This window comes from Oryctolagus cuniculus, chromosome 5 (assembly GCF_051225735.1).
Source record: "Oryctolagus cuniculus isolate XC-2025 breed Fujian yellow rabbit chromosome 5, ASM5122573v1, whole genome shotgun sequence".
Classification (NCBI taxonomy): Eukaryota; Metazoa; Chordata; class Mammalia; order Lagomorpha; family Leporidae; genus Oryctolagus; species Oryctolagus cuniculus.
This window is the reverse complement of record NC_142871.1, coordinates 115,317,902-115,344,713: the sequence shown is the minus strand read 5'-3', so window position 1 is coordinate 115,344,713 and position 26,812 is coordinate 115,317,902. Positions and strand designations below refer to the sequence as shown.

General features: G+C 37.4%; 1 protein-coding gene across 50 annotated transcripts in view; it reads left to right on the top strand.

Annotated features, from left to right (window-relative positions):
• MLIP (muscular LMNA interacting protein) overlaps positions 1-26,812 on the top strand; it is a 314,125-nt gene that overhangs the window by 113,493 nt on the left and 173,820 nt on the right. For 5 of the 50 annotated variants that reach the window (XM_089333137.1, XM_089333130.1, XM_089333135.1 and 2 more), the window contains exon 1: positions 21,983-22,084. The exons of 43 other annotated variants lie outside the window; for them this stretch is intronic. The gene's annotated coding sequence lies outside the window, so the exon portion shown is untranslated. Of the gene's footprint in view, positions 1-21,888; positions 22,085-26,812 lie in introns of those variants that run through there. 2 more of the 50 variants (XM_089333110.1, XM_070073960.2) reach the window with 1 other exon arrangement.

The following is a 26,812-nucleotide window of genomic DNA, read 5'->3' as shown; positions in this document are numbered from 1 at the left end:
AGAACACTAGTAAGGTCGGTATAGGTTAATATATTCAGATGGAATTGGAATAACAGATGCATTACTATTTACTATCCAGAGCTGCTAGGGAGGCAAGGAGGAAGGAGGGCAAAATGTGTACCAAGCTTTGTCATCTTTGCAGCTCATCAACATCAGCAGCTGACACAGGCAAGTGTTCGTAAATGAGTTCTATTGGCTGACACCGACCTTGTCGTTACAACCAGTGCTTTCTTGACATCTATTAGTTTGACACGTGGCAGTGGACTCCGTGGGCAGCTGGTACCTTGGATTTGAATGTACTGTGAGTTCTAAAGCATTATTAGTGCAATTGCTTGATATTGTTGTCATGCTATACCTTTGACATTGATAATAGCTGTATCCTGTCTGTCTGTCTTATTTCATGTCATGGTAGTTACATGATGGTTTATAATGGTAGCAGACAACAGATGTTAAATTAGCTAGAGGCTGATGCATGCTTAACTTTGGAATTGTTCCAGGGAAAGTTGATTTCACTTTAATAATTTGATGTTACAATAAATAAAAATTTAAGTAAATTGTAGTTAAAGTAGCTCATAAATTTGAAAAATTCTTTGTATTTCAGCTGTAATTTTAAAGACAAATTTGAGATTATACATTTTTACAATTAAAAATATATTAAATGTAAATTTAAGTAGGAAGAACTTGGGAATGTAGAAACGTATCACAATTTAAATAATTTGATCTTGGACTAGTTTTAGAAATATAATTTTGTGTTTTAGACATATTCTTAGTTATATACAGTGATTACAGAACACAAAAGCCACAGTTCTCAATTATTTTCCTCCTTTGTCCTTCCTTGTACTTCTCTCTGTCTTTGTCTCTGCCCCTCTTTCTCCACCCCTTCCAACTCTTGTCTCTAACCTGGTATCCAAATATTCTTCTACACTTCAAGTGGCGCTTAGGACTCTCCTTAGGAAGTTTCATTGCCTGTTTCTTTTTGTCCAATGGTGTTCCTTAAAACTAAGAATTATCTACAGTAGTAAGCGAAGTTAGCAGTGTTGTTTATGGTAGTGTATGTAATTACCATTGGGTGTGTCAGTCCTGGGATGATGAAATATTATCTGGGTACTACAGCTTTTTTTTTTTCCAGGCATTGCTCTTTCAATTAGGATCACATTACCTAGATGTAAGTGAAATAAGATGTGGAGAAGAGGATTTATCTAGTTCACCATGAATGCATTCCAGAATGATTTGTTATTATTTCTATATCTACAAGCAGGTGGACATGTGTGCATGTGCAGTAACTGGGTACTTTTTTATATTTTGAGTTAATAACGAGAGAAATATCCTTTGCCTTGCAAATTTAGGATTTTTTTTTTCCTTCTCAAATTCTTCACATTAGGAAGATTAGTGTATTTTCATGGCTATTTCAATTTGTTCTCCCAAGGTGGCACAGCTTTAACTATTTCCCATGTATTGTAGTTGCTGTAAAGGTCTTTTTTTTTTCATCAAAGAAACACTGAATAGTGAATAAAAGCCTAAAATATCAGCCATTGCTGTCTAAAAGTAATATAAAAATATGAGAATTTTTTGAGATGCTGCCTGGAGTTAGTATAAGAATGTGTTCAAATTTGGGGGCCAGAGCTGTGATATAATGGGTTAAGCCACCACCTGCAATGCCAGCATCCCATATGGATGTGGGTTCCATTCCCAACTGCTCCACTTCTGATCCAGCTCCCTGGTAATATGCCTGGGAAAAAAGAGTGAAAGATGGCCCAGTATTTGGAACCCTGCATCAACATGAGAGATCAGATGAAGCTCCTGGCTTCTGGCTTCAGCCTGGCCCAGCCCTGGTCATTTATGGTCATTTGGGGGGTGAACCAGCAGATAGAAAATCCTCTCTCTCTCTCTTTCTTTCACTCTCTCTGTCTCTCCTTGTCTCTCCCTCTCTCCTTCTCTTCCTCTCTTTTTCTTTCCCTTTTCCCCTCTCTGTAATTCTGCCTTTCAAATAAATAAATGAATCTTTGATAAAAAAGAAAAAGAATGTGCTCACATTTTGTAGCAGTCTCCTAGTTCTTAGAAGGCTCCATTGTATGGGTGGACCTCAAGTTTCAAATATGCTGTATTCATATTGCTGATAGCTTTTCACTAGAAAATTGGGTCCAGGAGAGACTTGTCATCTTTGGTAAATCATAGACTCCAAATAAGAATTCCCATGGTAACTGAGGCACCCGGGCCAGGCTGGCAGTTACCTCTGTGCTGTCACTCCTCTCTTCTGACTCCAGCCCCCCAGGTCCTAACTGGCTGCTCTTTTAAGGTGCACCTCTGAGAAGCTTATCTATGAGAAACGTGTGGGATAATGGCTAATATCACAGGGCTATGGAGTCAGAGAGACCGGATATGAGGGCTAGAGCTATCACTTGCACGCTGTATGACCATGTCAGTGAGAGTTCGGTGTGTGGGAGTTAATTTTCAGAATTTGCTCTTACTAAATGGGGATGAACATAGCACTTATTTGATAGAGTTTTTGTGAGGACTCCATGAGAAAGCACTTAGTAAATGTTTGGCACATATAGTAGATAGCAGCTTCCCAAGTTTGTGTTTCATAATCACAACTGTCTAAATTCTGTAGTGGGGGTTGGGTGGGGTGGGTGGGTGGGTTGCACTAGTGTTTGGTTTGTTGGTTAAGATGCCCTCGTCCCATATTGGAGTACATGGGTTAGACACTGAGCTCCGGCCTCTGATTTTCACTTCCTGCTCATATTCAACCTTGGGAGGCAGTTATGATAGTTCAAATAGTTGGGTTTCTGCCACCCAAATGAGTGGCCTGGCTTAAGTTTCCAGCTTCCGGCTTTGGCCATGGCCCAGCCTCTGCTATTGCAGGCATTTGGGGAATGATCCAACAGATAGGAGCACTCTCTCTTCCTTTCTCTTTCTCAAATGAATTGAAAAATAATTAAGTTCAGAAGAGCTTTAAAAAGAAATTCTATTGGGGCTGTGGGTATTTGACGAGAACAGTTTTCTTATTTGTAGATAGGAAACAAGCAAACTAAAGAAATCGCTGAGATTAAAGGGTGGAAGTGCAGGACAGTGTCTTTACAGTTTTATATGCAAGCTGCAGCATCCTATGAGAAGCCTTCAACTTGCCAAGTGCAGTCCCATTCCTTTGAGAAGGTCATTGTGTAAGGAGCTGCCTACCAGTAGCTGTCCTCACACAAACCTCTATTCATGCTGCTTTTCTTTTTCATGCCCCAGAGTTCTAGCTTTATCTCAAGCCTCTATTTTTCTCCCCAGAACAATCTCTGCAGTTTATGAAACTTCAGTTTAATTTATGTTGATGATGACTAAGGCTATATTTCTAGCTCTCATTTCTTCCGAATTCTAAAGCCGAAATTTCCTGGGCTCCATTCCAAATGTTCTATGTTCTCTCCTGGACCTGCCACGCTAGCCTGAACCACCAGTGCTCAGATTCCTGTAGCCTAAATCCTGGCCACATAAAACGACTGCCTGTTTTCTTTGAACATTGTGTTTATCAGATTTAACCCTTTCACATTTCCCACCTCTTCCTTTTTGTCAATTTGTTTTCTGTCTGTACTTCCTCATTGGTTGGGTATTGAAATTCAATCTTAAAACCTTTATCTCTGTCTCTCTCTCTCACTGTCCATTCTGCCTGTCAAAAAAAAAAAAAAAAGAAATAAAAAAATAAAAAAAAAGAAATTCAATCTTAAGGTTTTAACTGGTCTCAATTTCTTAAAAGCTCCCACATTTATGGCTACTTTAAAACATTCATGGAAAGTGGAGTTAAAAGTTAACTTTATTGTGGCACAAAAAAATCATGAAATCTGGAATTAAAAGGTAACTTTATTAAGCCACAAAAATTTTTAAAATACACTGGGTCTTCAAAAATTTCTTGAAAATATGTAGTATGTAAAAAGTGTACATGGATTTGAAAAATTTTACACTTAAAAATACTTGTTTTAGTTTCATTTACTGTGAACTTTTTGAAGCCCACTTATATGTCCCTACAACATCTTGTATGTGAATTCTAGCTTCATATATGCAACTCCACACTCAGCATCTTCACTTGTATGTCTAAAACATCTCTCCAACCTAGCTGCCTGAAATTGATCTCTTGTACTTTTGCTTCCTACGCCATCTATTTATGTGTAATGCATAATTTTTAGTGTCACTTTGTACTTGTTTTGATTTTTGGAATCAGCTATTTCTTCAAGGAGCCCTGCTTTGTTTTTTAGGGAGAATGGCAGGAAGAAGCCATGATGTAGATGCTTGATGTGTTCATTGCTACTGGGAGAGAGATTATGTTACTAATTTGCTATAGATATTTCAAATTTTTCCATCTTACCCAGAATAAAAGCCAACGTCCTTATACTGGCTGACAAGGCCCTGGCAGTCTGTCCCTCCCCACTGCCCCCCAGTTCTCAAATGCTCTGTTATCACCCCCATGGCTTTTCCCCAGGATCACTTGCTTCAGCCACAGTAATCTCTGCTCTTCATACATGAAGATGTTCTCTCAACTTTGGGTCTTGTCATTTGCTGTTTTTCTCTTCCTAGAGTATTTTCACCTAGATATATGCATGATTTACTTCCTCACTTTCTTCAACCCTCTTTGTAAAAGTCACCTTCAAGGGAGCCTTCTCAGTCAATCTATTTAAATATATTGTGCTCTCACATCCTCCTTCTGGCACCGTATCTGTATTTTCCAGGCTTATTTTTCTCTCAGCACTATTATATTCTAACATACATTGCATAACATTGCCTGATGAAAAGTATTTCTTTTACTTATTATAGTCTATCTCCCTCTTCTAGAACAGAGGCTACACCAGCATAGAGAGTTTTGTATTTTTAATTCAGTGTTGTATCCTCAATATCAAGAGTGATGCCTGGTACCCAGACAGTGCTCAATCAAGGTTGATTGAACAGAAATGTGTATCTAGCCTGGTGTATGCTTGCACCAGACATTGGAGTACAGGGGTTTGATTGCTGGCTCCTAGTCTTGATTACAGCTTCCTGCTAGGCAGTGGTGATAGTTCAAGCAGTTGGGTCCTTGCTACCCATGTGGGAGACCTAGATTGAGTTCCTGGCTTCAGAACCAGTCCAGCTCCAGCTCAGCCATAGCTATTGTGAGCATTTGAGGAGTGAATCAGCAGACAGGAACTTTCTTGTCTGTATCTCTTTGTATCTTTTCCTCTCAAACAAACAAAAAAAAAGATTTATTGAACAAATAATGAGTGAGTGAATATGGTAGAGGAGGCAGTAGTAGGGAATGGGCTCTGGAAGGCCATACCAATACAGCATCAAAGCCAAAATTACTATCACTGTGACTCTTCTGTAGCTGTGAGGATGTGTAAGCGTGAAGGCTTATACAATCTGCTCTAGTAGATAACTGCCAAGGAGTTGGAAGCTTCATATTTATAGCAAATAGCTTTGGGATTCAGATTGTGTAGCAATAAGAATGAATCCATTTTAATGACCCAGTGAGTACATTGGTGTGGATTATTTCACAGAAGAAGGAAAGTGTTACAAAAAAGGAATTTTTTTTGATGAAAAATGAGAGAAAAGAAAATCATGAAGAAAAAGAAAGACAAAGGAAAACATACCTAAAGAAAAAGAGCAAGGAATCTCAGCTGAGGACTACCTTGAAAACTCTTAGTGACTCCTCATACATGCTCCTGCTCCTTTGCCGTAGAGCAACTGACCCTCGCAGTGTGTGTGTGTGTGTGTGTGTGTGTGGCATTGAGCAGGAAGAGAGTCCTAGCCCTGGAAGCACATGGGTACATATATTGTGGAGACACTACTTGGCCTAAATGATGCAAATTTGGCCTGGTGGATGCTGCCATTAATTGAACTGATTAAGAAAAAAATTTTCAGCACAAGACACTTCCATATACTTATGGGAAGCATCTCTTTTGGACTCCTCTACTGTGTGATTTGTGCCCTTCATCAGAAGGCCCATCTGCCAGTTGGCAGTCAGACTTTCTGTAGAGCCTGAAGCTTTACTTGGGGGATGTGTCCAAAGGGAGAACACCTGGGTGGGCTGAGCTTCCTCTTGATTTAGCTCAAGGGCCAAGGAATGGTGTTATTCTAACCTTTCCTTCAAGGAGGAACCATGTATATGCTTATGCTAATGTGTTTTTCCACACTTAATACATTTAGTTTAAGAGAAGTGGTTTTAGAATTGAGATAAAATAGTTTACTGTTTTTTTCTCTCAAGACATTTCAAGGAAAAGCCAGAAACTTCAGCTGGATCTCTGAAGGGTCAGAGGCTCAGAGAAGGAAGAGATGAGAATCTGACCCAAGTGGGAGATCCAAGGGTGGGGGCAAGGCAGCAGAAGCCACACACATACTAACAGGCAAAATTATTGGTATATTTGGCTCTTTCTTCTTTTCTCTGAGTGTTCTGGTCTGAATATCACCTCTAAAACTCATGTTGAAGTTTAATTTCCATTGTGACGGTGTTGAGATGAGGCCTTCAAGAAGTGATTGGGTCTTGATGATCTGTCCTAATGAATGGACGCATGTTTCCTTTTGGAGATGGATTCATGGAGTGGACTTCTGACAAAAGGGTGGAATGGGCTCTGGTTATCTCTCTGCCTCCTGTGTGCTCACTTGTCCTTGAGCCACACTGTCCTGAAGGACGCAGGCCATCACCAGATGCAGCCCTTTGATCTCAGACTTCTCAGCCCCATGAAGGGTGAGACGAACAAGCTTTTGTTTCACAGTTTTTCCAAGCAGTTGTATTTTGATATAGCAACAGAAAATGGACTAATTTGTTGGGGTTCTGTGGACATGAGACAACTTGATGACAAATTTGAAAGAGTTCAAAGAGCATGACTGGCCACAAAGACTATGGCATTACTTAGCCTTAGGCAAGAAGATAAATGCTAGTCATTTCTCCCACCCCTGTCCCATTTTTTTAAATTGGAAGGGTATCAAGAATGTCTCCCAAACATTTGTCTTTCAGATGTAGGGTAACTATTTACCAGTTTCTATTAAGCACAGCCAGTTTAATAAATTATAAAAATCAGCCATTAGGCTTAGATAGCTTAACTTATACCCATTATAGGAATCTCATAATGGGTAACCAGATCTTAATAGCTGTGCTACCTATCCATTAGGGTCTGGAGAAAAAATTGTAATCTTGGCCGGCACTGTGGCTCACTTGGCTAATCCTCCGCCTGCGGTGCTGGCACCCTGGGTTCTAGTCCCAGTTGGTGCGCCGGATTCGGTCCCGTTTGCTCCTCTTCCAGTCCAGCTCTCTGCTGTGGCCCTGGAGGGCAGTAGAGGATGGCCCAAGTGCTTGGGCCCTGCACCTGCATGGGAGACAGGGGTGGGGGGGAGTGCCTGGCTCTTGGCTTCGGATTGGCACAGCACGCTGGCCGCAGCGTGCTGGCCGTAGCAGCCATTTGAGGGGTGAACCAATAGAAAAAGGAAGACCTTTCTCTCTGTCTCTCTCTCTCTCTCTCTCTCTCACTGTCTAACTCTGCCTGTCAAAAAAAAAAAAAAAAAAAAGAAAATTTGTAATCTGTATTCTTATTTTCACCATTTTAATTTCTTTTTTTTTTTTTATTTGACAGGCAGAGTTAGACAGTGTGAGAGAGAGACACAGAGAGAGGTCTTCCTTCCATTGGTTCACTCCCCAAATGGCCGCCAGGGCCGGAGCTGTGCCGAAGCCAGGAGCCAGGTGCTTCCTCCTGGTCTCCCATGGGGGTACAGTTGCCCAAGAACTTGGGCCATCCTCCATTGCCTTCCCAGACCACAGCAGAGAGCTGGACTGGAAGAGGAGAAATCGGAACTAGATCCCTCTGCCCATATGGGATGCCGGTGCCGCAGGTAGAGGTGGAGGATTAACCAAGTGAGCCACGGCACCGGCCCCGACCATTTTAATTTCTATTTAGGTGCATGCTTTATTACACATTTGTGCAAGAATATATGGATGTGATAAGAAATAAACATTCATAGATAGAAGTATGTGTGCAGATCATTTTATTGATCTGTACATATTTAGGAGACATCAGAAACTACTGTCTTGGTATATCCTTTGAAACCCCTGCCTAAACTTTAATAATCCTTTTGTGCTTACACACTGAGGCCAAGACTTCCGCTCTCAGTGAGTATTAATAAACAGTGCTTCCTCTGTCCTCAACGTGGTAGAGGGTACTGACCAACTGGAAGGGATTTTCTAAAATATTTGTATTGGCTACTCTCATTCTTATGCTACAAGTGATAACTCAGTAAATTTTCTTAAGATCAGTTTTAGGTTAAAACACTTTTCTCCAGATGATACTTTCTAAATTTATTTTTAAATTTTATTAATTAATTTATTTGGAGGCAGAGTATCAGGGAGAGAGAGGAAGCTATATAGGAAGCAGAAGAGGAACTCAGTCTCAGGCACTCCAATACAGGACGCATGCATACTAAGCAGTTGCTTAACCTGCTGTGCCACAATGCCTGCCCCTAATTTATTTTTAATTGTGTATTTTTTATGGAATATTATGTCACTGTTTAATATAAGCATACATTGTGTAATGTTCAAATCAGTATGAACATGTACATCTCAAACATTTATTATTTCTGTACAGTAAAGACATTTAAATCCTTCTAGCTTTTTTGAAATATATGGCACATTATCATCTATAGTGAATGCACAGTACAATAGAACACCAGACCATTTTCCTCCTATATAATATAACTTTGTACCTATTATAATTCCCTATCCCTATCCCTCCATTCTCCTTAGCCTCAAAATCTGTGAGATCAACTTTTTTTGGATTCCACATATTAATGAAGTATTCAGCTTTCTGTGACTATCTTATTTCATTTAGCATAATGACCTACAGTTCCACCCATGTTGTTAGAACTGACACTATTTTACTCTTTTTTATGGCAGAATTTGTCCATTGTGTATTTATACCACATTTTCTTTAACAATTCATCAGTTGATGAGCACTTAGGTTGTTTTCATTTCTTGGCTACTGTTAGTAGTTCTGTAATAAACATTGGGGTGTATATGTTACTTCATTTGCTTTAGATATATTCTCTGTAGAGGGATTGCTAGATCACATGGTGTTTCTATTTATATTTTTCAGAGGAAATGCCATACTATTTTCTACCAACAATGTACAGTGGTTATCTTTTAAATACATTGTCACTAGAACTTGTTTTCTTTGCCTATTTCATAATAGCCAATATAACTAGAGTGAGATGATATCTCATTGACATTTTGATTTGCATTTCCATGATAATTAATATCTGTTGGCCATTTGTATGTCTTCCTTTGAAAAATGTTGGTTTAGAGCTACTGCCCATTTTTTAAAACATTTTTTATTTATATAAGGTAAACAAATTTCATGTATACAGATTTAGGAACATAGTGATACTTCCTTCTCTCCCTCATGCCACTGCTCCCACTCTCCTTTCTCCTTCCTTTCTTACTGTTTCCTTAAATTTTTATAATGACATATTTTAATTTACTTTATAATCATAAACCCTCCACTAAGTAAAGAATTCAAGAAATAATGAGAAGAAAAAAGCACTATTCCTCAGCAGTAGAGACAAAGGCTATAAGTAATAATTAAAATCTCAAAATGTCAGTTTCATTCATATTTATTACAGTTTTGTACTCTATTAGATCAGGAAAAATATCTAGTATTTTTCTTTTTGGGAATGGCTTATCTCACTAAGTATAATGGTTTCCAGTTAGATCCACTTTTTGTAAAAGACAGGATTTTATTCTTTTATACAGCTGAGTAGTATTCCATACTATCTGTGTGTTTGTGTGTGTATGTATCACATTGTCTTTATCTATTCATCAGTTGATAGATATCTGGGTTGATTCCATATGTTAGCTCTCATGAATTGAACTGCAACAAACATGGGGTCCAGATAACTCTTTCATATACTGATTTCATTTCATTTGGGTAAATTCACATAAATGAGATGACTGATTCATACGGTAGATCTATTTTTTCAGATTTGTGAAGAATCTCCATACTGTCTCCCATAATGGCTATACTAGTTTACGCTCCTACCAACAGTGTATTAGTGTATTTCCCTTACATCCTAACAGGCACTCATTGTTTTTCATTTGTGGAGGATAGCCATTGTAACCGGGGTGAGGTGACACCTTATTATGGTTTTGATTTGCATTTCCTTGATGGCTAGTGATCCTGTGCATTTTTTTTGTATGTCTGTTGGCTATTTGATTTTTTTCTTTAGAAAAATCCCTGTTCAAGTTTTTACCAATTTCTTAACTATATTGTTTAGTTGTTATTGAGTTTCTTGAGTTCTTTGTAGATTCTGGATATTAATCCCTTATTAGTTGCATAGTTTGCAGATATTTTCTCCCATTCTTTCAGTTGCCTCTTCCCTTTATTAAGTGTTTCCTTTGCAGTGCAGAAGGTTCTTAGCTTGATATAATCTATTTGTTTACTTCTGCTTTTATTGTCTGTGATTCTAGGTTTCCAAGAAGTCTTTGCCTATGCCAATGTATTGCACAGTTTCCCCAATGTTCTCCTCTAGTAATTTGATTGTATCAGGTCATAGATTTAGATCCTTGATCCATTATGAGTTTATTTTTAATATGGTGAAAGTTAGGGCTCTTGTTTTATACTTTTGCATGTGGAGATCCAATTTTCCCAGTACCATTTACTGAGGAAAGGGTCCTTTCTCCAGGGATTGATTTTAGCTCCTTTGTCAAAGATTAACTGTGAATTAATTTCTGGGGTTTCTATTCTGTTACATTGATTGATATGTCAATTTTTATGCCAGTACCAGGCTGTTTTGATTACAAATGCCTCTGGTATTGTGATGCCTCTGACTTTGTTTTATTGTTTATGGTTGCTTTTCTATTCGGGGTCTCTTGTGTTTCCATATGAATATTAGCATCATTTCTACTAGATATCAGAAGAATATTATTGATATTTTGATTGGGATCACATTGAATCTGTAAACTGCTTTTGGTAGTATGGACATTTTGAACATGGAATCTTCTTCCAATTTTTGGTGTCTTTTATTTCTTTCTATAATGTTTTGTAATTTTTATTGTAGAGATCTTTTACCTCCCTGGTCAAATTAATTCCAAGGTATTTACAGTTTTTTGTAGCTATTGTGAATGATACTGATCTTACATGTTCTTTCTCAGCCATGGCACTGTGCATACAATGACTATTAATTTTTGTGTATGGCTTTTATATCCTGCAATTTTACAAACTCTCTTATGAGTTTCAACAGTCTCTTACTGGAGCCCTTTGATTCCACTATTTAAAGTATCATGTCATCTGCAAACAGGGATAATTTGTCTTCCTCCTTTCTGACTTTTATCCATTTGATTTCTTTTTCTTCCCTAATGGCTCTGGCCAAAATTTCCAGAACTATATTTAAAGGCAGTGGTGTAAATTGAAATTGGACTATTATCACTGCTGTTGGATTTTTTGAGTTCTTATGCATTCTGGATATCATCCTCTTGTCAGTTGTGTAGTTTAAAAATATTTTCCCCTGTTCTGTAGGTTGTCTCTTTACTCTGTTGATTGTTTCTTTTGTTGCTCAGAAACTTTTTAGTTTGAGGTAATCTCATTTGTGTGTTTTTTTTCTTTTGTTTCCTGTGCTTTTAGGATCTTATTCAAAACATACTTGTTCATTCTAATGACCTGAAATATTTGCCCCAATTGTTTTCTAATGGTTTCATACTTTCAGGTTTTACATATAAATCTTTATCCCTTTTGAGTTGATTTTTATATGTTATATGAGATTGAAATGGGGGGAATCTATGTTCATTTTATGCATATAAGTATCCAATTTTCACAGTATATTTATTGAAAAGACTACTTTTTCCAGTGTCTACTATTAGCTCCTTTGTTGAAGACTTGGTGTCTGTAGTGAACAATCTTTTTTTTGAGGTATTGTAGTGGAGCTGTTTCTGTTGGAATTTGGATAAAAAAGCAATACAATTTAGACTTAAAATTCTGGTGGATATTTAAATAAACAATTGTTTTTCCATAGCATAAGCATCTTTATTTCCAAATAACCTATTTTTATAAATGAGTTTTAGAAGAATAAATATTTTGATGTAGGATTGGATGACACATGAATATATGAATTTGTGAAGATTTTTTCTATATATGTAGCCATGCTGTGTTACATAACTTTATTTGTTAATAAGGAAAATTGTTTCATAGTAATAAGATTTCAACAAGGCTAAAGTACCTATTTTAAGAATATAAATACCTTTGGGAATTTCTGTAGCTAAGCTGGATTTTTGGGTCACCTGATTTTTTCTATGACCTGATTAGTTTTGTTTCTCAAGGCCACTGAATAATTTTACTCAGGATTCAAAGTGCTTTTTCTTTTAAAGATTGCAGAATATGATTTAATACCCATTTTGGTTTTGAGATTTGACAGGTTAGCTGAAGGGGCTGTGTTTTAGCACAGTTCTATTTCTGATGGACTCTAACTCTGGGATTGTCCCTCTCACACAATGCTTATACCTGGCTATTTTAGTATTTCAGAAATTAGAATCAAAACTCATCTGAAAAGCAAAGCAAAATAAGATGAATAAAAAAACTCTGTCATGTAACACCAAATGAACTTGAAGAATTTGCTAATGTCCCAATTAAGCTCAAATATTAAGTATATTCTTTAAACTAAAATCTGAACATGCTTCAGTATGCTTTAAAAGTATCTCGTTTGAACTGCTTGTACATTTTCACAATGGTACTGTAACAAAACTGGGTCCATCAAATATATTCTCTGAACGACATTGTTCTTAATACAAGGTTTTTGTCTTACCTCCCAGTTACACCTTCTTTCAACAGTAGAGGTCTCAGGATACTCCTGCTATTACAAACACATTTGCCACATTTGCCATTAATCTTGGCCTACAGTACCTCTCCTCCTTTAAAATATCTTGGTCTCTGATTTGCAAGCTTTTAAAAGACATTTTATTTAAAGTGTACATATTTCATGTACTTCCTATATACTGATACAGAAACACAGGGAATCTTTCTACCCTACCATCCCTCCTGCCCACGTTCCCACCCTTCTTTCTCCTCCCTCTCCCTCTCCCATTCCCATTCTTGTTTTTTACAAAGATCTATTTTCATTTAACTCCATACTCATAAAATTAAACCTACACTAAGTAAGGGCTTCAACGAATAGTATGAAGAAAAAAAAAAACACCACATCTCAAAGTGTCAATTTCATTTCTATAGATTACCCTTTGAGTACTCTATTAGTTACCACAGATCAGGGAGAACATATGGTATTTGTCTTTTTGGCACTGGCTTATTTCGCTAAGTATAATTGCTTCTAGTTGCATTCATTTTGTTGCAAATGAAGGATTTCATTTTTTTTTTTTTACTGCTGTGTAGTGTTCCACAGTGTATATGTACTATAATTTCTTTATCTAATCTTCACTTGATGGACATTTGGGTTGATTCCATATCTTAGCCATTGTGAAGTAAGTTGCAATGAACATAGGCATACAGATTACTCTTTCATATGCTGATTTCTTTCTGTTTGGGTAAATTCCCAGGGCTGGGATGTCTGGGTCATATGGTAGGTCTATATTCAGATTTCTGAGGTATCTCCATACTGTCTTCCACAGTGGCTGTACCAGTTTACATTCCCATCAACAGTGGATTAGGGTACCTTTTTCCCTACATCTTTATCAGCATATATATTGTTTGTTGATTTCTGCTTGAGAGCCATTCTAACTGGGGTGAGGTGAAACTTCATTGTGATTTTTGATTTGCATTTCCCTGACTGCTAGTGATCCTGATCATTTTCTCAAGTGTGTTGGCCATTTGAATTTTCTGTCTTGACAATGCCTATCCAAGTCCTTTGCCCATTTCTTAATTGGATTGTTTGTTTTATTGTTGTTGAGTTTCTTGAGCTCCTTATAGATCCTGGGTATTTACCCTTTATCAGTTGCATAGTTTATAAATATTTTCTCACATTCTGTCAGTTGCCTCTTCACTTTGCTGAGTGCTGCAAGCTTTATTAGAGAATTTAAAGTGACTTGAATGATTTCTCAATCTTTCCTCATTTTCCCATTCCTTATTTTTTTTTCTTGAGCTGTTGCATATCAAGTATGAACAACCTATACAGCCCCTCTCAATATTTGCTTCTTCATCCATAAGAAACAGTCTGATCCTTGCCAGATTTAATTTTTCACCTCAACTTTCCCATGGGTGATAATCTACCCACCATGACTCTTGAATAACAGATGCTCAGATAGCTGTATGATGTGCTATGGAACATAAATGTTATATAACACTTAAGTTGAAGACCTGGTTGGTTGTTAGAGTTGACTAAACTTAAAAATTACTCATTCCTTCCCAGGAAGACACCATACCTTCATAACTAGGTAGTGTGTTTCACAGCTATGTTCTGGAGTTTCCTCTTTGTTTTTATTTTCACCTTCTATACAGTATAAATTCCTTTGATCATTAAGACTTTAATCTTCCTAACTCTGTGACTGTCATTTTGACCTTCTCTCCCTCTCTTGCTCTCTCTCCCTCTCTCTCTGTCTCAGACTCCTCCCTCTCTCTCTCTCTCTCTCTCTCTCAGCAATTGGTTGGTATGGGAACCAGCCTTCATGATGGAATTAGTACCTATTGTATGTAGGGGAATCTGTTTTTAGTATTTTCGTTGGACAAGAGAGACAGAGAGGGACACATGGAGACACACGCATGCAGAGAGGGAAACAATGGCTCAGTGAATGTGGGCAGGCATGGTATTAAAAATTCTGAATCTTGATTTTCTAAGACATGGACTCATGAAGTACATTGTAATTTTGCAAAGGGTGAATTTTAATCCCACTTATTTGGGGTTAATGTTAAGGGGAGCAAGTAACTTTGCTAATGATAAATCCAGCTGTACGGGTCAAAGTGCAACACTATTCCAATCAATTTTTCATGTTTCATATTTTGTGGTGGTTTTCCTTAGGTTCCTGGACCATATCATTTACTCTTTTTGTGACAACCAAAAATATCTCGAGACATAGTCATACACATCCTAGTAGGCGAAATTGCCTGAGATTGAGTATCATTTCCAAGAGAAAATCTCCATTTGTGAGTGAAAGTTGAGCCATCTTTATTCATATTCCTATGTCCTACAGATGTATTGTTGTTATATATTGAGATTTTTTTCTTAATGCATGCCATTCATAAAATTATAAAATTAATTTTTTGTTTTTAATGGTATATATTAAATGTGAAAAACTAAATACTACAAAATATATGTCCTCTTAAGAAAATTTTCTGATAGCTGAGGCCTTTTACAATCTTATATGGTGAAGTTTGAATGAAATACAACTATCTTCCTATTGAATTTCAATGTGTCCAATGTGGTATTTTTTTAACGTTGTCTGAGAAAAACTATTTGGCAATTGAATATAGGATAAAATGGTGAATAGGAAAATCTTAATGAAATGAATCAAGCCAGGAAACTGTATTGTCCTTGTCTATAAAATAGGAAGAAGGATGTATTTTCAAGACTTTCTGGAAGAAAAATCACTGAGTTCCAGACAAATGCTAGTTTTCCTTCCAGTGAAATATAATCATCCCCCAGTTATGGTAGGGAGTAAGCAGTGACCTGATCCTCAGTGTCTAGGAACTGCTTTGTGAACACAGCCACTGCTCTCGGGATCAACTCTTTTGATCCTTATAAATCCTAGGCCTCCAGTTACAGATCTCTTTAATTATACTCGCACCTGTTTTTCGAGATTTTTTTAAACACTCAGTGCACTTAAAATTTGCTATTTGAAGACTCACTTTCTGTACCTAAAACATTTTATGATTACTGCTTTTAATTCTTCAGTTGGTGGAGTCACTTCTGTATTCATCTAGATTGGCACCAAACTGAACTTGTATTTCTGAATAATAATCCATGGTGATAGTTTTCAAAAAGGAAATTGCAGCTAAGTGAAGCACAGATAATTTGTCAACTTGGATACTTCTTACAACATGACTTGACTAGGATCTGGAATTAAATACCCAAGAGAGAAGATTAAAAATAGAATGAGTTTCAATTTCAGAAAGTGAATTCTTGAAGTGTCTTTCCTGTCTTTTTCATCCAATTTATCACACACATTCTGGCTCTAACCATTTCTGCAAATGAGACAGTGTTTCCTCTAGGGCTTCCACACTGAAATGGAACCAAAAGGGCTGAGTTTTTTTGGCTGAGGTGTTCTAAATACTGGTGAATTGCAATTTAGTGTGAGCTATAATTATTGGCCTAGTGATAGCGAATACTGTAACCTTCAAATGGAAATAGTACTGGAAAGTTTTATCCTTTTCATGTATCTTTTTTTGACAGGCAGAGTTAGACAGTGTGAGAGAGAGACAGAGAGAAAGGTTTTCCTTCCGTTGGTTCACCCCCAAATGGCTGCTACAGCCGGCGTGCTGCACCGATCCGAAGCCAGAAACCAGCTGCTTCCTCCTGGTCTCCCATGCGAGTGCAGGGCCCAAGCACTTGGGCCATCCTCCACTGCCTTCCAGGGCCACAACAGAGAGCTGGACTGGAAGAGGAGCAACCGGGACAAAATCCAGTGCCCCAACTGGGACTAGAACCCAGGTACTGGTGCTGTAGGTAGAGGATTAGCCAAGTGAGCCGCAGCACTGGCCTATGTGTCTTGGTATATGTTTGAATTGTTTTTAAAGGGTCCTATATTTAACAGGCTACGAAGGTCTGATTTCATCTTATTTATAGATAGGCAAATAGGACTACAAAAGGCTGGTGGGTTTTTACAGAACATTTTATTGATCCTATTTTACCAACCAAAACATACTTAAACACAGACATAATAAAATTATATGTGTACTATAGCAAAAGTGTCATTATAATTAATTAATATACGAATAGGGTTATAACACTATAACAGTGACGTAAGTAGTATTATAATAGAATTTATCACAATAGTAATATAATGGTTTTTAAAATTTTCTCAAAAATGATAAGATTTTGGGTGCTGAGAGGATTTATAAGAATTATAGTTCTATTGACTTTCTATCACTTCTGTGTGTTGTTTGAGTGGTTTTATCGCAGTGTGGATGGGTTATAGCAGTTTTGAATCCCATAACATTATTGAACTGCATAGAGCGCTTGCTCTCAGATTATCTGGTCTAGTGGCTTTCAAATCTGTGAGCCACAAATACTGTGTCTCTGTGTTCATGTAAATCTGAAATAGGTCTCTGAAATGGTATTTATTCAGATATTTTCTATTAAATTTCATTCTATTCCATTTTTTTCTCTTTTCTAGTTCATTTGGAAAAAAACACTCAGAACTCACTTATAGATATGAATGAGCATTTGAAAACACTGTTCAAAGTTAGAACTGTGTTTTATAAGTAAGGAACCTGGGGTCAAACAACACAAAGTGATTTGTCTAGGGTCAAACAACTCTTTAGCACCTAAATTGTGTGTTTCTTTATAAAAACAAATATGGAATTTCAAATTCAAATCATTTAGCATTTGGTGATTACATAATAAATCCTGGCAAATCCAAAAAGTTCTTTCCTGATGGAAATAAGGAGGCTAGTAGGCCCACTCCCATAGTGATGCATATTGGAACAATTATTTTCTATTATTGACCCTGGGATACACTAGGCTAAAAGTCTGGTTATTTGCATAGCTCTGTGGCTGCTTTGGCCCTACAGTGGCAGAGCTGAGTCGTTGTGACAGAGACAATATGTTCTGCAAATCTGAAGTATTTTCTGTCTGACCTTTTGCAGAAAAAGCTTGCTAACTCCTGAGAATTATCTGATAAGGAATGTAAAGCACTGACAATTTCTAGCACAGGGTAGATGCCCAACAAATAAGTTATTTTTCTGTACAGTGGTAATAGTGATTAAGATGACAAGGATTGCAATGATGCTGGTGATGATGATAATGAGTTATGGTGATGTTAATAATGAGAATGATGATGTTGACAATAATAACAGCAACAATAAGAAAAACAGTTCTTTGGCTACCAGCTTGGAATTCTTTTATTCTATGATAGGAATCACTCCTCATATTGTTCAGATATTTAGCAAGTATGGTTTGCCTTTCGCCTTGTTTCTGTTTTCTCCTAATATTACATCACTAATATCTGCCAGAAGCCATCACCTGTCTCGGGGTGTGGTAATGGTGGTGATTCCTGGTAGATTTCCTGGATCCCAGCAGTATCTTGGGAAAATTTTTACCTTATCCTTGGATTTTTATTTTCTGTTTTACAGATCCCAGAAGAAGAAAGAATTTCTTGTTTTGTACTAATAATAAATGAGCCAGTTAGAAGGCATCATATTAATCATATATTTTTGCTATATTTGTGGCCGAAAAAACCCTCATTCTTGCCACCCATGGACCCCCAAATGTGTCTCAAAGTAAATTAGACTCACTCAGGAACTTAGCATCTGTTTCTCCTCTTGTTATAAATTCACAAATAGGATATGTTTTTCCTTTTAAAGTGGTTTCCCTGGCAACCAAACCACCCTTATACAATCAGAGCAGTTTGTCACTTTTGAAGTTTGACTTTCTGACAAGGCCTTCTAGCTCAGGGACATGAAGAAAACAACATCCAAACATAAACATTTCGAAAACACTCAAGTGGTGAATTACAAATGCAAACTACATTAGGTGACTTCTCTGTAGATTGTGTCAGCCCCCATCCCGACCACCCTCTGCATCCAACCAGCAGAGATAACCATCCCTTGAAGTAGCTATCTTTGTAGCAGAGAACAGATGGGAGTGATTCTTAAAGTGGCTCAATTACCATAAAGATATATTCTGGGAAGCAGCGGGTAGACAGAGAGATAGTAAGGCTTGCAGCAGGCTGCCATATAATATGAACTCACCTTGTGGTTACAGAAGCTGAAATAATCATATTGGCCATGACTCAGACACAGCATGGGGAATGTAAACTTTGCTGCCTTGCTCAAAAAAGTCCACACAAAGTGAAACACTTTGGGTCTTAGCTAATCCTCAGATTGGCTTTTCATTTGTTGTTGTCTTTAAATAATAATAATTATAAAATAATTATTTGGTTAATTATTGTATGATTTTTAAGAATTTATTTATTTAAGGTCAGAGCAACAGCAATGGTGGGGAAGGGTGAGGGGAGAGAAACAAAGGGAGAGAGAAAAAGAGAGAAAGAGATATCTTCCATTCACTGGTTTACTCATCAAATGTCCACAACAATGAAACTCTTATCTGAGTCTCCACATGGATGGCAGGGACTCAAGCACTTGGGGCATCTTCTGTTGCCTTCTCAAAGAATTGGCAGGAAGCTGGAGTGGAAGAGGAGCACCTAGTTTTCAAGCCATCACTCTGATATGGGACACCACCATTTCAAGCAGTGGCTTCACCTGCTGAACTACAATGCTGGTCTCTATGAATGTATAAATTCATTATGAAATAATTATTATTAACTACTATTATCCCCAATGATTTCCCCTCCTGTTGCTGTTATATTTATCAATAACAAGAGTCAGGACCTCATTTACTTCTGGATTTCCTTCCTCTCCACAACCCAATTCTAGTTCTTAGAGTAGCTAGAAGAGAATTGGGGGCAGACAGAATGATTAGAGTAGGAAAGAAGAGTACAATAAAAAAGAAAAAAATTGTGTATTTTCTTATTTCATTTCCTACTGACTTGTTAACAAAGTGCAGAGAGAAATTTGTGGGATAGAAATGAATGAGAGCTATAGAGACCCCCAAGGGAGCTCAGAGTGGAAAAGCATCTGAAGGAGGAGTGAAAATAACAGCAGTGGGAGCCTAGTCATTTCCCCATAATGAACTTGCTTTCATGATCTCAATATTCATAGCAACTTTTCCTCCTTAGAAGACTTTCCCCAAGAACACAGCATTCTTCATCATAATCCTGTCAAGAGGGGAGATCCCTTGCATTTGCAGAATTTTGAGAAATGAAGGAAGTTGAACAAGATCATGCAGCTTGTGCCTGGAAGAGCCTGGCCTCAAACTCATACTTCCCAGCTTTCCAATCCAACCAGGTACACTCTGGTGCTCGTATTAGCGCTGAAGAGTGTAGCTTCCAGGAGGAGAAGGTGGGGCTCAGGAGAGAGGGCAGTCACCGCACTCTCTTGAGCGCTGGAAGCACAAGCATGGGGGGGTGTGAGAGTGCTGAATCAGAGGGGAGAGAAGTCAGGCCGTGAAAAGAGCGGTGTGCCAAGTGCTGAGACTGCAGGAAGAAGAATTTCTTGAAGATGAAAGGGACCAACAAAATCTATAACACAGAATGTTAGAGAAAAAAGTCAATGATTTGAGTAGGAAGAGGTCATGCATTGAATATCTTTAAAGATTGTTGACCGTGGAATATGGGAATGGCTAGAAGAAGGTCAGAAATGGTGGGTGAACTATTGAAAACATCTATGATCATCCTGTTGCTGGTGATAGCTGATAAGAACAGTCAATATTCACTGGAAGCTTTTGTGCCAGATACTGTTCCCAGGGCTTCAGTGCACTAAGTTGTCTAAGGACATTTAAGACATTTCACATATATTATGAAAAATGAATATTGTAGAAAAAGAAACCCTACCTCTATTTCAAAATTATTTTACATCAAAATCAACTTATTTTTTTTAATTTATTTATTCATGTTTATGAGAGGTAAAGAAACAGATAAAGAGAGGGAGAGCTCCCACCCTCTCCTTCCCCAAATGCCCACAAATGCTGGGGCTGGACCGAGGCTGAAGCTGAGGGCTAAGAACTCAATCTAGTTCTCCGATGTGGGTGTTCGGAACTCAATGACTTGTGCTATCAGTACTGCCTCCCAGGTTCTATATTATCAGGTAACTGGAATAAGGAGCCAGAGCTGGATTTGGTATCAGGTCCTTCTATCTGGAATGTAGTTAATCTTCACCACTAGGCAAAATGTCTTTCCCTAAATTAATATTTTACTTTTTTTTTGATAAGCAGAGTGGACAGTGAGAGAGAGAGACAAAGGGAAAGGTCTTCCTTTACCGTTGGTTCACCCTCCAATGGCCGCTGAGGCCGATGCACTGCGGCCGGCGCACCGCGCTGATCAGAAGCCAGGAGCCAGGTGCTTCTCCTGGTCTCCCATGGGGTGCAGGGCCCAAGGACTTGGGCCATCCTCCACTGCACTCCCAGGCCACAGCAGAGAGCTGGACTGGAAGAGGAGCAACCGGGACAGAGTCCGGCGCCCTGACAGGAACTAGAACCCTGTGTGCCGGCGCTGCAGGTGGAGGATTAGCCTATTGAGCCGCGGCACCGGCCCAGCCTAAATTAATATTTTAATTATATTTTCCATGAATTTTTTGAGCTACCCTCATATCATCATAAGCCTATGAGGTGGTTACTGTTATCCCTATTACACAGGTGTGACCATCGAGGCAGTGAGAGGGTAAGCAATCTGTACAGAATTAGATTGCTACTAAGTGGAAGAGCTGAGATTCAAGGCCCACTCTGTTAGCTGGGCTCATACTTCATAGTGTGGAAAAGCCAGAGGTCTCTTTAAGGGATAATGAATTGACAGAAGTACACTGATTTTATCCTGAGGAAAAAATGACAGGTATATTTTGACTGGAAATACTAGTTGTGTTAATGATTATCTATACCTCTTTCCCCCTCTCTCTCTCTAAAAAAAGCATTGTTTTAGTGAGGGATTGATTGTTATATTTTTTCCATGTCAGGTTTTAAAGAAAATATAACCATTTGTTGTAAAAATAATCTAAGTGAATTTTGAAATCCTAAAAGAAAATATACTGCATTTTTTACTGGTAACTTTCTTGAAAGAATTCAAGTAAGATATTATGGATCTTTGTAAATATCTCAGAAAAGAAAGAGGGCATTCTATGTTTATAGCAAAAACATTTTAGTAACTATGTACTGGAACAATGACTTTCTGTGTCTCAAATTCCTTTATGCCTACAGACTGCTCAATTGAATGTCATTAGAACTTCTAGAATTTATTTTCACATAGTTTGAAGCCTGACTCATCTCTTACATAGTCACATGTTGATTTGAGAAAAAATATATATACACACAAAGCTACCCTCAGTATGGGCAGCATATTGGATTCTAAGGCTTACAGATTGCCATCCTGCTCAGCGTCCCTAACCCTTTTCAGGTAACCTGATTTATTAATGCCAATCTGTACTTTCAACAGATTAAGATTAAGAAACAATTCTTAAAATAGTTCCACAAGGGACATGGCAGATAGTTTTTTACAATAAAATAGTTCTGTGATGTTCAATAACAAAGACTTTTGGAAAACTGTTTGAATTTAGTAGTAATTAGAATAGGCAGATTTGAAGGGAAGAAATTTGCTTATCATGTAGGTTACCAGTTAACAAAATCATAAACGGCTATATAATTTCCTTATATATAGAATTACGACTATGAAAGCAAGAGAAATAAAGTTGATCAGGAAAAAAAGAAATCAAAATATTGTTTTTAAAGTAAATTGCTTTGGTGTACATACAATAACAATATTTTTATGAAATTTTAAAATGATGACTGTTACTGGCATGTATTGGTTTTAAATATTTACTTAATGTTGAATTGCTAGTTACTTTGGGAAACTATGATACTGCTACAACAGCACTCATCATTTCTAAGGACTTACCATATGGTTGGCATCATGTTTGGAACATTCCATGTATAATTTTATTTAATGCTCACAAAATCCCTAAGAAACAGATAATCTTGTTTCCTAATGAAAACGAAGGAGCCGTTTGTTATAAATTTCTGGTGGTGTCTATTATTAGTGGACAAATCTGGTGAATATGTGAAGTGCTCTTTTCAGGTGAAATGGTTGTTTTCTCAGTTTCCCTTTCATAATGTACAAAATACCTTTAAAAATCTGCTTTTTTAAAAAAGCAATTTTTCCTTCCTATGTCCCACGTTATTACTTCATTACACACTGTAAAAAGAAAAGAAAAGAAGGAAAAACGTTTCCTTATAGTATCTTCTGTATTACATCTTAATCTCACTTTTGAAGTTTGAGCCATTCCTGCCCTAGAGAGCTTGCTGTCATCTAATGCAGTTTAGTCAGAAAAGTGCCAATGGAGGGTTAAATTACAGTTTGCAGCTACTGATTTACCACCAGCTGGGGTGAGTTTTGGGGAGAAAGTTTTGGGCTTTATCTTCTGTTCCCTTACACTTGTCCTATCACATATTTTTTTTTTTAAACAGTCATTTTGCCTAGAGTAGGTATACCCCAATTCGTTCAACAATATATATTGACCACCTACTAAATTTAAGCCCCAGGGATGCAGTGGTGACCCAGAGAGGGAGGTGCACAGGACAGCTCCTATACTGTAGAAATGAATGGGCAAATGATTGGTTTGAAAATCACTAAGTGTCAAAAATAAAATCAAGAGAAAAGACTAGCTCCAAGTAATTTGATTCACCTGCAAATCTTCACCCACTCAATTTTTAACAAATGCATATACATCTTTACTCCAAACAACCCTTCATCCTAAGTAGTGTTTGATATTAGAGACTATGGTAAAAATGTAAGATAAATTAATTGGCCTCTAGTTGTTGTGTTTTTCCTGATGAGATACAACTGTTGTGTTAACTATTTTGGGCAAGAGTTATATGGTTTATAAAACGTCGTGTGGATGATTGTACACAAGGGTCAAGACTGTTAAAATCTGTCTTTAGGCCTTATTTGGGAGTGAAAACATAAAGAGTAGAAAAAGAAGAAAATTACATAAATAAATGTGGTAATATTCTGATACTTATAACTACTAACAATTTTTATTATACCTCATACATCTAAGCTATCTTAAAATCAAAGAGTGAAATTAATATTTTGGTGTACCTACTACAAGCCAGGATACACTAAGGATCTGATTTGTCATCTTATTTAATTTTCATATCTGTCCTATGAAGCTTCTTATGCCCACTTTATAGAGGAAGAAATTAAAGTTTATTAACTAAAGTTAAGTAGTTTAAATATGATTACCAGTTAATAAGAGATAAATATACTATTTGAGCCTGATTCTTATTTTAGATTCCGCTGCTTCCATTAAAATTAATAAGTTAATGGTATGAAACATCACCTTACAGCTCACCTATTACCTCAGGTTTTTTTAACCTCAGACTTTTTGAAGACAATTACTTTTTATTATGGATGGGAACCATATGTAGACATTCAACAATATTTCCTTGTGCTTATATATGTTGTATTATCCATATCAAAGCATATGCAGATTTAGCACTCAGTAAGAACACAATTGTATTCTTTGGTGATATCTCATTGCCATTTATTTTGGTTAGTTTGAAAATAAACATTCATTGTTTTTTATTTTATTTTAAGATTTATTTGTTTTATTTGAAAGTCATAGTTACACAGAGAGAGAGAGGAAGAGGTAGAGAGGGAGAGAGAGAGGTCTTCCATCTGCTGGTTCACTCCCCAGTTGGCCGCTATGGCCGGAGCTGCGCCCATTCAAAGCCAGGAGCCAGGAATTTCCTCTGGGTCCACCATGTGGGTGCAGAGGCCCAAGGGCTTCTTCTACTGCTTTCCCACACCATAGCAGAGAGCTGGATCAGAAGAGGAGCAGCCAGGATTCGAACTGGTGCCATGTGAGATGCTGATACTGCAAGCTGTGGCTTTACCTGCTACGCCACAGCACTGGCCACAACACTCATTACTTTTATAGACCTGACATAGATACAGTAAGTGCACAACAGGTATGAAATATAGAACAGTCATAGTGTGTCGTCATATTTTGAGATTGAATACTGGAGTCCTTGGAAAAGTGTTCATCAGACTTTAACACTGCTGGATAGGAAACATGTGAAACACAACATCCTTGCTGACTAGTGTATTGAAACATACCCTAGACTACCATATTTCTTATCTTGTTACTCCAAATGAGCATGTTTAAGATAATACTGGAAAAAGCGGAGAGCAAATAGGAGGCAACATGAACCAGGCAGACCTGTGTTCAAATCCAGTTGCATTATGTTCTCATTGAGCGTTATTTAATCTTCCCACGTCTCATTTTCCTACTGTCTAATGGATATGATGACTGTCTTGCTGGCTTGTGAGAAACACAGAAGATGATACATTAAGTATTGAAGAGCAGCATCACATAAAGCTCATTAAATGGTATTTAAATGTGGAAGAAAACCTGTTCTTTGGTGAGTGGATTAAGCGTTTTAGTTAGCCAGGGTGAGAGACCATGGCTATCTAGAGAAGGAGGAGTAATGTAGACCAGAGATGCTTTTCCCAGCTTTCTAGATGTACCCCAGCCCCTCACATAGCCCTTTTTTTTCATGTATTCTTAAAACAGCCAAAGCTTTGACATTCTGTGTGGGTTGCTATTTTTCTATGTGCTATATCTTCAAAATGATGAAAAAAATTACAAAGTGATTAAATTACTCTTATTTCTTTATAGATCCTGACTATAGATCCTGATCTATTTATTTAATAAACATATATTTACCCTCTATCATTTAATAGGTACTACAGGGTTCAGAGGGGAAGAAAACAGAGAAACATTTCCCATCATTTTGATGCTTATGTTCCAGTTGATGAATGAGATACTAAAGAAGTTCTATATTAAACAAGTAATTTTAAACCATAAAATGCTATGTAGACGTACAAGGTGCTAAGATATTGTAAAAATAGGAGATTGTATTGAACCCAATGAGTTGGGGAAGATAATGGCTTCTGAAAGCAGGGTGTGTGTCGGAAATTGTGTCGTATTCATTGTGTGAATTAAAATATTAATCATGTAATCTCTGATTTTCTTGGAACTCAGTAGAGTGAAGAGGAGTTAACTAGGAAAAGGGTTGCAGGGGAGTATTTTAAGTCAAGGGAGTAGTATGTCAGTTATTCATTTTGTTCCATTTTTAAACTCCTCATAGCCTCCTAATCTCTCATTGACACCTAATTTTCATGTTTGTGAAAGAGGGAATGACTGTTATTGGGGATATGTGTGTCATATTTCTTACAGGAAAGATCTTCAAAGTAGTCATTTTAGTCATGTTAGCAATTTTTATGAGTACCCTCCACTCCCTCCATTTCAGTCTTAGAAGTATCCTCGTTTACATGATAAATCCTATTCTCATAAATAAATGACGATCAGGGATATAAAAACTTCATGTTGGGTCACATAGCTAAGTGCAGAGGGTAGTGGGATACCACACTAATACTGTCTGATCTAATGCCCATGTTCTCTCAACTGCATTACAAACATCAGTTGTTGGTTCTACATTTATATAGCTCTTTATTCTTCTCATCAAGTTTAGGGAACCCAAGACAAAACTGACAAACTCTGGCTTTCTGACACCTGCCTCACTGATTCTGTTAAAAATTATGTACAAATGAAATGATGGATTAATATTTATATATATAGTATTTTATAGTGTATTACATAGTATAATACTACATATATATTACATACAGTATTATATAATATATATAGTATTATATATATATAGTATTAGTAGTTATTTTCTTGATATATGCATGAATTTGCTTTTAGATTTAGTCAATTCTTTATATTGTCCAAGTCTGAGGAAGCTGCTTTAAAATGTAATTTCTTCCGAAAGTCAAAATTTAATTTTAATGACAAAATGCTGGTTATCTTTGTTCTCTTGCATGACAGGTTACTATGTGGGCCACGGAGGTTAGTGACTTGCCTGGCTGAGCAGAGTCTGAATGTAAAGAGCTTATGCCTTCTTGAAATTATTAAGGGGCCAGCACTGTGGCATAGAAGGTTAAGCCTCCACCTGAAGCACTGGCATCCCATATGGATGCCAGTTCAAGACCCAGCTGCTCCTCTTCCAATCTAGCTCCTTGCTAAGATGCCTGGGAAATCAGAAGAAGATGGCCCAA